Source organism: Anabrus simplex, chromosome 5 (assembly GCF_040414725.1).
Source record: "Anabrus simplex isolate iqAnaSimp1 chromosome 5, ASM4041472v1, whole genome shotgun sequence".
Classification (NCBI taxonomy): Eukaryota; Metazoa; Arthropoda; class Insecta; order Orthoptera; family Tettigoniidae; genus Anabrus; species Anabrus simplex.
In genome coordinates, this window is record NC_090269.1 from 55,971,593 (window position 1) to 55,984,630 (window position 13,038).

Here is a 13,038-nt window from a genome sequence, read left to right on the forward strand (position 1 = left end):
GACACCGAAGTGCCGGAATTTTGTCCTGCAGAAGTTCTTTCATGTGCCAAGTAAATCTACCGACATGAGGCTGATGTATGCACCTTCAAATACCACAGAACTGAGCCAGGATCGAACCTGCCAGGTTGGGGTCAGAAGGCCAGCGTCTCAACCATCTGAATGTAGTACAGAAATATTTGAAATAGTTATATTTGAATCAGCCTTGTCAATACACTTATTAATGAAAGAAAATTATTTATTCACCAAACATGTTTCAGAAATTCAACCATTCCCTTCATCAGTGGTCAGTCTGGCACAGTGAATTTCTTATCCACCTTATGCAGGAGTGAATGTGTGAAAATATTCAATGGGTAGTAGGCTAAAAGAAAAATTTATAGCAGGTATTAAATTTAATTCATAATAAATGCAATACATAGAAATGCAGCAACATGAAGGTCTGTTAACACTAGTAACAATTCTATTTGTTAAAAAATTCTTTTATCTTATCACTCTCCAGTGTTAACAGGGAATGTTTATCACTCCAATGTAACAGTTTTCAAAAGGAACATTTTCAAAAGGGTTAAATATCACATAAGGCTAGCTTTTAAGCTGTGTATATCGAGCTTTACATTAGAAAATAAAAAATCACAACAATTGCTAGTTTATCGATTAAGATTGTCCACATTCATGTTTCAGTACAGTGATTCCATTATGTACACATACACATAGCACCATGTTTACAAAATCAGATATATGTTGACAAAATATTAACACCGACTACTGCCATATTAACTTCCAACTCAACCATTATTTACTACTATCATACAAACAAAATTATTTCAATACCTAACAGCTACTTAATTAAAAAAACGAGGAACAGTAAAGAAAGAAAATGTGGCAGCTGTCACAGGAACAATACTGAAAAGAGCAAACTTAACAGTTTCAAATCACAAACATTTGCAAAAGTATACTGAAGTGAATTTATACACACACATTCCGAATGCATTTCTCATTTCCATGATTTGGAAATTTCCAATAGCGATACAATATTTCTCTAAAATATATGTAAAATATCTCCCAGAGATCACCCTAAACTGATTTTAACTTATATTGATTAGTACACACTTCCAGTACAATAGTCTCAGCTCAAGTGGGAGGCTATTATTTTCTTATAAGTAATGTTTGTAAAGTGAACAAATATATTTCTATCCATCTTAGTTCTTGGGACAGGTACTTCTAGCATGTTGTAAAGGGAATCATTAATAATGTCATATGTTTAACTATTTAACAATTAACACATTTTTATTAATGGGTTCTTTTATCTCTCGCAATAAAGTCCATTTAAATGTCAATCAACATTGCTGGGATATGATCCCAAAGTCAGGAGCAAGGGAGATAAGCATCTACCAGCTGCATCACCTGCTTTATCTTACAACTTCTCTCATCAGATAACACTGAAAAGATGCTAATGCACAAATGAAGAATACTGCTATATGACTTACAATTTTATTGTAATTTCTGAAGCTATGCTGTATTTTCCACAATTAAAGTGCAAATAAATTCAAGGTAATTTGTCTGCTTTGGTCAGAAGTGTTTTCTATACTTAGAATAATTTTGCTGTATACAAAGGCCAAATGATCGTTTGTAAGACAGGTATACGTGCAGAAAGGTATATTATTACTCACTGCTTTAAAAGGAGAAAGCATTGCACATTCTGCTTCAACAAATCTCTAAAAACAACATGAGTGTTAACTCTTATGAAACCCTTATGCTGACATCACAAATAACAGTTAAATGCCACCCCCAACTGCTACTTTCAACTCAGCAGATCAAGTAACCAGTTCAGTTTACACTAATGATGGTGAAATCAGTCAATTACAATAAGCCAAATGTTTAGTTATTATGACATATGAAGCTGATAAGCTAACACTCCCACCTGACTAACAGTCATCTTCATTTCCACGTGAAGATCAATCACAATTTTGCATAGATGGGGAAAATATTGACTAGTAAATTTATAATTGCCAGGTTCTGAAATAAAGATTAACACAATTATTAAGTGAACCGTTTCTTCACAAGTTTTTCAAAAACATAAACGTCCCATTAACACTATGACTTCTTAACAGTTTTTCTCTGGAATGTACAGTGAACATGCCAGTGTGATACGAAGATGTGTTACTTTGGTAAAATTCTTCACACGTATGTGCACTACCACACACTGCCCAAACAGCAACTGAATTTAAAAAATACTATGATCATCATGAGATACATAGCTAGTAACACTGTTTTAATATTTAAAAAGCTTGATAAAAAATACTCTCTAGTTGAACATATATAAAAGGTGCTTCTCACAATACATAGCTTGTACTGTACAACCTACACTACTCCCTGGTGCTATATGGGAAGACATGGTAAATCCATTTAATTCCTTCTGTTCCTCAGCTTCAAGTTTGAAATAAATAGAACAATTTCTTACTGAAAGGAATGTCTACAATTTTACAGCCAGACTGCTACCATGAAAATAGTTATCTTCATTTTATCAATACTGTTTTGTTTTTTTGTTTTTTTTGTCTCTGGAAGTTCAATATAGTTTTGTACATATTTACAAAAAAAAAAGTTAAAGACAGTCTCAAATGCCTGACAGTTTCAGCAAATGCACTAAAAATGTTAGGAGGGAAAAAAGAAAGAAAAAAAAAAAGGAGATAAATGATGCTGTTATCAGGTTTGGGTATTTCAAATTCTTCTGCAAGTCTGAAACCTTCGACCTAGCACGTATTTCGTACGCAAAGAACCACAAGAGATAAATAATATTAGTTCTGCAGATGAAGGAAGAAACAGATGGACTATTATTTCTGTAACAAGAAAAACTCGCACAAAATGTATTGTTCTATATGAACACACCAGTAGTTCTGCCCAAGATATCAATAAACTGTTTTAGGTATCTTTTAAAGAAAGTAACAAGGAATGTTCTCTCACAAATTGCATACATTCAAATGCACTAATTTTCTCACATCACCACAATTTACATTGATATTTACAACTATGTTAAATACTAAATGCTACCAAAACATCTTTTGAGGGAAACAGTACAAATTGTGCTTGATTTTGAGACTGCCACAATGTAAGTGTGTGTGTGTGTGTGTGTGTCTGACAAAAAAAATCATACACAGAATAGTAAAAAAAATCATGATCCATAAAATGTTACAAAGATAGAATATTAAAAAATCTCTATACATTTTTACCAATACATAAATGAAGTGCCCATATAACAGGGCCAGCCACAGCACACACTAAAGAAATAAGATGTATTACTTGAGCCTACAGAATAAATGAAGACTAGGTTTAGTCTTGGGGCATGGACGGACAATGTCTCTCCAAAACGTTTGTCCACCAGGAAGCAGGCATGATTGACAAGACATTCCACACTGTGTTTTAAATATGAAGTGTTGAAGGAGTGAAATAGGATGCAAGACCTTGTGGAGCTTTGTGGCTTTCATCTGTATCCTTATCCTTCTTTCCCACTGCAACAGAAACAATGAATGTGTAGCAAAGAACTTCCATGTATTTACAAGGCGTACTAATTTTTACAACAGCTTTAGTAGGATTTTACGATGGAATGCCTAGACAAAGGAAACAAGGAATGAGAAAGTTGTAAGCTATGAACTAGTTCACAATTAAAACAATCAGTTTCCTTATCCTTTCACTAAGTTTGTGACACCATGAATTATTATTTGATACACTTCATGGTATCAGTAAAATCAGAAAAATTCACTGTCAAGTCTCATTTCTACAAGACTCAAAATGCCTATTCCATAAATGTTTACAGTGGTGTTTTTTAAAAATCTAGTTTTAGACTCATCCATAGTTCCTCAGCTTCAAAATATATTCAGTGATTTTTGCATATAATCTCTTCTATTTTATAATACCAAAATATTTTAAATCTAAAAAACTGGGCATTTAAATGACTGCTAAGAAATAATTAGGAATAAATTTTCTGATCATTTTGTAGGGTAGAATTGATGACTGATTTATCGAGGAAAAAAAGGGGGTGGGGGTGGGTCATGGAGCACTACTATACATATAATCAACCATACCCATTTCAGCCTACCATTCCACTGCACATCTTAACCCTTTTAGGACACTATATATTCAAGGGGGGAGCACCCAAGATGACCAGCTGTTTAGCATGTGGTATGGCGAAAAAGACCAAGATGTTCCAGGCATTTTTTTCACATCTCCTTTCAGAAACCCACAACTTAGTCTGTAATAAAAGTTTCTTCAGGATCCTTTTTTCAAAATCTTGAGAAAACAACCCCTTTTCTTATGAGGTGTAAACGGAGGCAGTTTGAACAAAATTAATATTTAAAAAAAAACAACAATATTTTATACATACACTAAAAATGTTTTTTAAATGTTGAAATGAAATAACTAACTTCTAAACTAAGCAAAATTTATCCATGGCAAAGGTATTCTTTACGTTCCATACTTCATTTTACGTATTAAATTTTTTTGAAGTTCGGATTGAAATTAACAAAATATTGTTATTGTCAACTTCATCTGAAGTCTAAAAAAACCAGCACAGCAGTAAGCACACATTGATTGGCTGCACTTCTTAGATACAAGGCCGGAACCTCCAAATAACACCAATACACACCTCCTGTTTTCCACACTTACAAAAACTTAGTTACGAGCAATGCACACAGCGTGGCATCCTTCTTGGCATTTGGTACACATTTCTTCACCTGGTCCTATAAGGGTTAAAGATTAATAATAATCATCATCATCATATGATGTGATGCGGCAAGTAACCTAATGCACTCTTCTCAGCTTTATCGTTTGCTTATTTATGGTACCTCCTTTCCAAGCGGATAATTATTATTATTTTGAGTGTTTTCCGTTTTGAGTGATAAAGCCATCGCCTTTGTAAATGAGAGTTTCTCGTAAACTCACGAGTTGCGAATTGTAGGCAGAATTCGACAGTAACTCGGATGTGCTGCACTGTAGTTTGTGTTTATTTCGTGCTTTCACTCTCATACTCAAACTTCAATCTAGCAGTACCAAAAGACCTTCAAGACATTTAATTTAGCGTCATAGTATTCATGTGTTAAAATTTTTGGCCTACAGATAACCTTTTATTCCACTGACGAAATATGGTCAGCTGGTCTTTTTAGCCAGTTTTACCAGTGACGATATATCGTCAGTTGGTCTTTTTCGCAAGGATTGTCACTGACCAAATATGGCATGTACTGTAACATGTGAATCAAAACCCAAGAACAGGTATAGTGAAACCTCGTTAGTGCGTTACTCATCAACACATTTTCCTGCTTAGCAAGTCGTAAATTCGAAGTCCCGCATTAAATCTATATAAAAATAACTAGCTTATTGCTTCACGAATTTTCGCTATTACCACTTAGTCAAGAAGTATAAATAACCACCTAATCGATACTTTATTATTGCTTCAGGCAAAATTGAATATAAATTAACACTTACAGGACATGTTTCGACCACTTAGTGGTCCTCTTCAGCTGTAAAAAGAAAAAATTGAGAAGAAAAAACATTAGGAGAATAAGCACAAATAAAAGTTCTTTGGAGACTCCTGTGTTAAAAAATGGAGGTCATCAGAACAGGACATCTTGCCTCTCCTTGTTTGGGAAAGATGTTTATTCTGCGCTGTCTCAAGGGTCTGTCTTTGAGCGCAACCTGGTGAAGTAACGATGTGACAGTCTGACAGTTCATGCAAAGCTCTGGAGAGAAGGGAAGTAAAGTTTTGTCGTCATCTAAAATAACATGTGAGGGAGGAGGGAGATTGGGCTGTGCTCCTGCGATGTCATGTTTGATTATATCTCTTGTTCGTCTAGTCTGTTTCATGTTTACCCATTCCAATTATTTACTAATATTATCGTATAAGATGGTTATTTCTGCTCGTTTTCGTTAAGATTCTCTTCACCGTTTTCTAATTTACCAAGAACGATGTGGATGTTTTCCAGGTTGTTCATTAGATTTCCTTTATTTATCATACAGATAATTTGAAGGTCCTTTCTGATATTGGTGAATTTGTGGTTGGACTCTTTCATATGGGATCCCATGGCAGAGAATCTTTTGTATTTTTCAGCATTGACGTGTTCTTGATATCTAATTAAGAAGTTCCTTCCAGATTGTCCCACGTAAGTTTTTTTTACACTGAGTACAAGTTAGCTTATAAATACCAGATCCCTGGAATTTGTCATCTTTAAGTTTATTAGCTTTATTGTGACTAAAGAACCTATGTTTCATGTTGTTTGTTGAGAAGGCTACTTTGGTGTTGTGTTTCTTGAATAAGTTGGTGATTTCGTAAATCTTTGGCTTATTAAAGGTGAATTTGACATATCCTTTTTATTTTTCAGAATGCTGTTTAAGTTTAATTCGTTGTTGGTATTTGCATTTAGTAATGATTTTATTGATGAATTTCAAACTGAAACCGTTATGTAGAGCTTGTTGACGAATGAAAGATAGTTCCTTCTTTCTGTTTCTGTTAGCGGAATTTCAAATGCTCTGTTGACGAAACTATAATAAGCAGATTTTTTTTGTGAGATGGAATGTAAAATACAAAAGATTTTCTGCCATGGGATCCCATATGAAAGAGTCCAACCACAAATTCACCAATATCAGACAGGACCTTCAAATTATCTGTATGATAAATAAAGGAAATCTAATGAATAACCTGGAACACATCCACATCGTTCTTGATAAATTAGAAAACGGTGAAGAGAATCTTAACGAAAATGAGAAAAAAAAAATCTTATACGAGAATGTTAGTAAATAATTGGAATGGGTAAACATGAAACAGACTAGACGAACAAGAGATATAATCAAACATGACATCGCAGAAGCACAGCCCAATCTCCCTCCTCCCTCACATGTTATTTTAGATGACAAAACTCTACTTCCCTTCTCTCCAGAGCTTTGCATGAACTGTCAGATTGTGTCACATCGTTACTTCACCAGGTCGCGCTCAAAGACAAACCCTTTAGACAGCGCAGAATAAACATCTTTTCCAAACAAGAACGAGAGGCAAGATGTCCTGTTCTGATGACCTCCATTTTTTAACAAAGGAGTCTCCAAAGAACTTTTATTTGTGCTTATTGTCCTAATGTTTTTTCTTCTCAATTTTTTCTTTTTACAGCTGAAGAGGACCACTAAGTGGTCGAAACATGTCCTGTAAGTGTTAATTTATATTCAATTTTGCCTGAGGCAATAATAAAGTATCGATTAGGTGGTTATTTATACTTCTTGATTATACTCATCGATACGGTCATGAAATGGGCAACTTGTAATTACCAATTAGTATGATCACTTTGTTCTAGACCTGAAAATGTTACTGTATTTGTCATTCCTTCTAAAAGAAACTATTTCCAACTTGGGTAAGAGCCATCGCAACAGTTGTGTGATTACGGGAAAAGGCCTTCCTGAATTTCAAAGGACAAGTTGCACTTTCGGGGTGCAAGCCGTTAGCCTCAGGAATGTTCAGGTTTGCTCGCCAGTTAGCAACGAGATTGCTTAATAGCAGAGCGAGCCTGTTTGTGCTCGTATTTCGCATTCCATTCAGAAGGTAGAAATGTATTTTGTGTTGAGTGGTACAGTGAAGTGTACCTAATATTTGTGGCCTGATACGGTAGCCTATATGTGGATTAGGAACATAATCTTGTGGAACTGATTAGCGTAATGCACATTTGTCTTGTGATAGCCTAGTTATGGACACGGAAAATGTGAAATTCCTTAATAACTTACTGAAAACAAAATTAAAATCTTGTCAGGAAGTGGAATGGAATAAGCACGCAGATGTTGCGAATGTTGAAACTCGCACCTTTAAGTTTCGACTCGATCACTCAAGTTGGTTGATTCAAAATGGCGGCCAAAGTCATTCCTCACGGTTGCACATAGTGGAATGTAACCTTCAATTTATTTTCGATAAAGGCCCGCTCCCACCTAGTGGAATGGAATTTAATCGAACCAAACAGAACTTGTTTTTAATGTGTTTAAACGTGAGATAGAGATGGCGATCGCCACAAGTCGAATCGAACCGAACGGAACAGGATTTTCTGTCAAGAATATTTTTCGACTAGCGGAGCGGAATCCAACAGAATTATCAAGATTCGCGCAACTTCGTAGACTGTCGATTCGAGGTCTTTCGGATGACAATTTAGCGGCAAATGTTTATCAGCTTCAGCTGGAAAGTCAGCTTTTTCTTGGATAGTTTATTCAACTTATTAATACTAGACATGGAAAAACTTTATTAGTTTAGTTCAAAAACATAATTTCATCTACAAAAAGACCCACGAACATTATTGCAACGACAACGTAAAAAAACTGCCTGGGAGGAAATAAGCAAGACTACGAAAAATCAAACTTATTAGAAAATTACATTTTTTGGTAGGTTACTGTAGTCTATATAGAATTTATTTCATAATTTTTGTTGACTATCACAAAATCATGTTATATTGGAGTCCACATACAGTATATCAGTACGATAATTGACATCTCACATGGGATGTAAGCCTATCTTTAAATGTTTATTTTATTTACAATGAACGATTTCTTAAGTGGCATTCCCTAGTTTCAAACTGTCGTACATGTGTTCCTAACAAATAGTAGGCTACTGCATATGAAATTGCTCTGCTGTGGACAATAAAAACACTTTACAATCTTTAACCTTAGACCGGGCGCACTGGTTGTTTTTGTCAACCAGTGCGCTATTTTACGCCGTAATTCCTAGAACTGTCAGCCTTTCACCACCTCGCAACTAATACCTTTGCTCTCACTCTTGACCTTCAGTTTAGTAGAGTTTCGACAACAGAGCAAGCGATTCGTGTGTAATTATTTCAAGCGAACTCTTGGAACGTGAAGCTGGCTGACAAAGTCAACTGCGCGCCTGGTCATGTAAGTAAAATTTATTTCTTTAAAATTTCCTTTTCTCTGTACTTTTCGGGTAATCAGGCAAAGTCAGGCATGATTACATGTAGTATATTTCTGTTTAGGTCTCGTTTTCTCAATGATTAAGACATACCTGACATTTTGAGCCAGTTGTCCGATGAAATAGAGGACTGCGTCTCTGATTTTTCGGATGGGGAGAAGGAAATTATAAACGCATCGGATCAGGATCATAACAGTGATACGGAGCAGGAGGCCAATTCGGAGAGAGATCTATGACGACTATAAAGAAATTGGATTTACCTTCGGGAGAGATGGAGGAACAATGTGGTCCACGACGGACTTTTCAAAACTTACTTCGAGCGTAAAAGCAAGGAATATTGTAAAAATACTGCCAGGACCGGAAGGGGAGGCGAGGAAGGTATCAAAAGAAATTGGCTGTTACATGCAGTTGATAAACCCTGAGATGGTTGATGATCTATTATACTGGACTAATGTGTACATTTCTAGGTAGCGGGAGGAAGTGAGTTACAGCCGTGAGTACGATGCTCATTTTTTGCTAGTTTCTCTACGTCGCATCGACACAGATAGGTCTTATGGAGACGATGGGACAGGAAAGGGCAAGGAGTGGGAAGGAAGTGTCCGTGGCCTTAAGGTACAGCCCCAACATTTGCCTGGTGTGAAAATGGGAAACCACGGAAAACCATTTTCAGGGCTGCCGACAGTGGGGTTCGAACCCACTATCTCCCGAATACTGAATACTGGCTACACTTAAGAGATTGCAGCTATCGAGCTCGGTGATGCTAAATTTGCGAACCGCAGTGAAATTATGGCATTGCTCGGGGGATAAGGTGTGAAAGATTTCATGGACATGGCAACAGTTTATTTTTCATCCAGTCATTTTTTGCTATTTTATCTGATCATTTCATTGTATAATTGTGCAAATATGAAAATATGACCATTATTTTAATTTAATTATGTATCTACTACTTAACTCGTTTTAAATAGGTGCAGTATTCATTTCCCTATCAGAATTAGTTAACGTGTTCATGATTATCCATTTTAAGTACATTCATATCAATCACTAACATAAGTTTTTAATTTAATTTGGAGAATAACACTGAAACAAAGGATAAAACGCCGTTAAATGAAATGTTTATGCAATTGGAAGCCTGTAAATGACAAAACGTAACTGGTTGACAAAGTCAAGCGCGCGCCTGGTAGTGTGACAGAAATTGGTTAATTAATGTTACCGAGAGAGTTGGCCATGCGGTTAGGGTCGCGTAAGGGTGAGTTTTCATTCAGGAGATAGTGGGTTCGAAACCCACTTTCGGCAGCCCTGAAGATGGTTTTCCGTGGTTTCCCTATTTTCATATCAGGCAAATGCTGGGCCGGTACCTTAATTAAGGCCACGGTCCTAGCCCTTTCCTATCCCATCGTCACCATAAGACCTATCTGTGCCGGTGTGACGTAAAGCAAATTGTAAGAAATGTTTCGGCTACCTCGATTAATGATTTCATCCTGCCAAGGGACGCAATCTACTGCATTAAAGTAGTTTTAAAAATGATCACGGACTCCAGTTGCATCTGAGGTAGCATTTTCTCCTGAAAAGATAAACTTTCCTGTTAAATTCTACTATCTGAAATAGTTTTCGAAATTGCAATAGGCCTTCAGAAACTCTGAAGTAGGCCTACAGTCGAGACTTAGCTTCATCGCGCAAGAAACTTTCAAACCCCATGGCGCAACAGCCCTCGAAGGGCCATGGCCTACCAAGCGACCGCTGCTCAGCCCAAAGGCCTGCAGATTACGAGGTGTCGTGTAGTCAGCACGATGGGTCCTCTCGGCTGTTATTCTTTGCTTTCTAGACCGGGGCCGCTATCTCACTGTCAGATAGCTCCTCAATTGTAATCACGTAGGCTGAGTGGACCTCGAACCAGCCCTCAGATGCAGATAAAAATCCCTGACCTGGCCGGAAATCGAACCAGGGGACTCCGGATAAGAGGAAGGCACACTACCCCTACACCGCGGGGCCAGCCCTATTCTATTCTTGATTTATATTTATGACATACAATCTTTAACACTAAAGGAAAAATTTAAATTATTTGCCAACATCTTAATAAAACAAAGGACTTAATCTTTCATAAAACAGCCCACAAGATCACAGCAGCTAACACTATTACCCTAAAGAACCAAGTAATAGAGAATCAACTCAGCTCTGTATCTTTGTATAGTATTAGACTAAACACTTTCCTGGAAAAACCATATTGATTATGTAACCAGCAAAATTACCCCTTTGATAGGAATAATGCACAGATTAACATACAATAATTTCTCTCACCAACAATTGAAGTGTATATATTATGCAATGATCTACCGACATCTAAAATACATAAGCTTCATTTGGGTAAAATGTACGAAAGATCTGTTAATATTTTGGAAATCCTACAAAAAGGAGCTATCAAAATTATGTATGAATTCCCCTACCTCAGTCACATGAACTTTTTTCTCAGAGTCAAATATTCTGCTATTCCATAAGCAAATTGCATTTTCATCATCAGTCTTTACGTATAAGCTAGACAGGAAATTAACCCACTCTGCTGTTAACTTCTCCCATTTTTGTGAAATTCACAGATATATCATTAAGGATATACAGTAGAAGTCCGCTATAGCGAGTACGGCATATAACGAGAACTCCGTTATAGCGACGACTTTTTTCTGTCCCTTCAAAATTCCTATATTAAACTGTATCGTCCTTCGGTTACAGCGAGAGCGCTATCACTGACGCATCCATTATTACGAGCTATTAAGCACGTGTGATTTTTTTCGTAAGCGATATTTATGCACCCCAGCGATGATATTGCATACGATCGATTACCTTCAGCATCGTTTCCTCGCTATGTGCACTAGAGAGTTCTCTTGTCGACATTCGAAGGCGATGTCGTAGTCGAATAGTAATACCCGTCGACTGCTGTTCCGTAAAGAAAATCCGAAGTGAAAGAGAACATATTTTCGTCATAAATGCGTACCGGTAAATAAACGGTTGTTAACTCGTAAAAAATTAAGGCGAACTAAACGACCGCATAATTTTAAGGCTAAATACTCAATTAAGTAAGAAAGAGATACACCTTGAGATATGGCAGAGTGCTTAATTTGGATTTCTGAGGTTAGTTTATATTTTCTCGCGTCTGGTTAAATTACGGAACGGCTATTATGAAAATGTATATCCAGAAGGTTATCATTTCTCTACTGGTGCTTGAAGTGTGTTTTCATCATACGTATAGTACGGTTAGTTAGGATAGGTGATGCTGTTTGAATAAGAAAACCGAAACATTTGCGACAAAATGCGATCAATCTTCTTCAGTACCGTATGGTATAGTTTTCTCACTTTGTGCATTTGCGAGTTCTCTTGTCGACATTCAAAGGCGATGTTGGAGTTGATTAGTACCTAATACCCGTCAACTTCTCTAAAGAAAATTCAAAATGAAAGAGGATAACACGTTTCGTAATAAATTCGTAAATAACGTGGCCGATAGCAGTTAACTCGTTAAAAATAGACTGAATTATTAATAATAATGTTATTTGTTTTACGTCCCACTAACTACTTTTTGGTCTTCAGAGACGCCGAGGTGCCGGAATTTAGTCCCGCAGGAGTTCTTTTACGTGCCAGTAAATCTACCGACACGAGGCTGACGTATTTGAGCACCTTCAAATACCACCGACCACCGGACTGAGCCAGGATCGAACCTGCCACGTTGGGGTCAGGAGGCCAGCGCCTTAACCGTCTGAGCCACTCAGCCCGGCAAGACTGAATTAAACGATATCTTAATTTTAATGTTATATACGGAAATTAAGTAAGAATGTGATACACCTCAAGATATGGCAGAGTACATCACTGATTTCAGAGGATATTTCATATCTTTTCGTGTCTATTTAAATTTTGGAAAGGCTATTTAAATGTAAATTTTTCGTGAGGAGGTTATCATTTCTCTACTTGCGTTTGAAATATGTTTTCATGATACATATACAGTTAGGTTAGGCGACACCATTTGAAGAAGAGAACAGAAGTGTTTGCCACAGAAACCTCTGGAGTGATACCGTATTTCTCTGAATCCAAGACTTTTTCCTCAGATTGCATTCGCGGCCTAACAGTAA

General features: G+C 36.6%; 1 protein-coding gene across 2 annotated transcripts in view; it reads right to left on the reverse strand.

Annotated features, from left to right (window-relative positions):
* Positions 1-370: 370 nt before the first annotated feature.
* The window catches only part of Hydr2 (abhydrolase domain-containing protein 2), a 175,644-nt gene continuing 162,976 nt past the window's right edge, over positions 371-13,038 (reverse strand). For both annotated transcript variants that reach the window (XM_067146917.2, XM_067146918.2), the window contains exon 8: positions 371-3,500. The gene's annotated coding sequence lies outside the window, so the exon portion shown is untranslated. The remainder of the gene's footprint in view (positions 3,501-13,038) is intronic.